This window comes from Sinocyclocheilus grahami, unplaced genomic scaffold, assembly GCF_001515645.1.
Source record: "Sinocyclocheilus grahami isolate Dianchi unplaced genomic scaffold, SAMN03320097.WGS_v1.1 scaffold6659.1, whole genome shotgun sequence".
Lineage (NCBI taxonomy): Eukaryota > Metazoa > Chordata > Actinopteri > Cypriniformes > Cyprinidae > Sinocyclocheilus > Sinocyclocheilus grahami.
In genome coordinates, this window is record NW_015510980.1 from 5,415 (window position 1) to 6,965 (window position 1,551).

At 37.5% G+C, this 1,551-nt stretch overlaps 1 protein-coding gene across 1 annotated transcript in view; it reads left to right on the forward strand.

The window, feature by feature from the left end:
* Window positions 1-710: 710 nt before the first annotated feature.
* Window positions 711-1,551, forward strand: part of LOC107577629 (pleckstrin homology-like domain family B member 1) — a 4,143-nt gene continuing 3,302 nt past the window's right edge. The window contains exons 1-2 of the mRNA XM_016263684.1: window positions 711-830; window positions 1,274-1,393. The gene's annotated coding sequence lies outside the window, so the exon portion shown is untranslated. The remainder of the gene's footprint in view (window positions 831-1,273; window positions 1,394-1,551) is intronic.

Consider the following 1,551-nt stretch of genomic DNA (forward strand, 5'->3'; position numbering starts at 1 on the left):
TAAATAAATATGGGTTGCAGTGGGCCACTTACAATGAAAGTAAATGAGTCCAATTCTTAAACATCAAAGTTGGCATGATATTAATATTCACCCTATCTATTTTGTAAACTCATGCTAATGATCTTATTGTGAATGATTATCCCATGTATATGTTTATTTTCTTTTTTTAACTTTGTAATGTTTAATAAAAATGTCAATCTTCCAGTGACATGACAGACTTCTCTCTGGTGACTTATGCTGGACATCTCCAATTATTTAGTTCGCTTAAACCCTGCCTCTCCACAACTGACTTCAAGTGTGCATTATATTTGAGTGCAATGGCCACAATTCATAATCCATTTAACCGATTGATACAACTATATTTTTACACTCGGATGTACGTCATGATATGGAATAAAATATTTGTCACTTTTCTGTTACACTGCGACTTTCAATATCTTATCAATATCATATGGCAACAAAATGTTGAAAAAATTGGTTACTTTTTTGTATAACGGTGTTATTTTTACAAAATACATCATGACACAACTTAAATTTTAGCTGTAAAGCAGCTGTAGTGTCAAAAGTGTCCTTCAGCTCAATTTAATTCGGCGTTGATTCAATACATTTTTTTCCAGTTATATCTAATTTTACAACTTCATTGCCATGACAATGTAACCCCATAAAGACCGTAACACTAAAAATGATTGAACCTCGAATATTCCTTTAATGGTAAATTGACCCTGTATATTTTTCTCTTTAAGGAAAAGGAGAGACTGTCTGTCTTGGAGAAGAGATACCAGAGCCTGACTGGTGGAAAGACTTTCTCCAAGCCTGCCAGCACAAAGGAGGTAAGAGCATTCAGCAGCCATGACTTGTACAAATGGGTAATTGGCCTGTTTTTGGTTGGCAAGCAAACTACTTTTTTTACTCTAAACTGGTGAAACAGGCTGTATACAGAAGCCTTGTGATCTAAACTCGTAGAATCATTATAATTCATGAGATATCTGTGCTGTTTCTCAGTATTTAGTGCATTGGTTTGAAATAAACGGATCGTTGTGTACGTCCTGATGATGGTGTCCGTGGGGAAACACTCAACTCCCGCTTAGCAGTGATGAGCACGGTTTTTTCTGGGTTATTGCAATCGGCGATAAGCTTCATGTCGATGCCTCTTTGATCAGCCATAAAATATGTAGAGGGAACTTGAAGAAGTTTGATAAGATAAAAATGTTCTTTGGCATGGTTTGTGCAACACTGTCTGTGCGGTGGTGTCTGGTGTTTATATTCAAAACAGGAAGTGCTTTACATCAGTGAACCTGATCTTTTAGATGAACTCCCTACCCAGATTTCTCTGCTCCCCTCGTCTTGTTGTCAAAGATCCACCCCTCAGATATATTCTAACAGGCCACAGGAGGTAAAAGCATGACCCCAGCACAGCTGTGAGGGATGTACAAACTAACAAAACCATTATGTCATTCACACTTACGCGCTTGTGCAGTTCAGTCATTTCACCCTTCATAAGGAACATGTGTCTGTGTGGCTGATGAATGGGGATGGGAATTGTAAAGAATT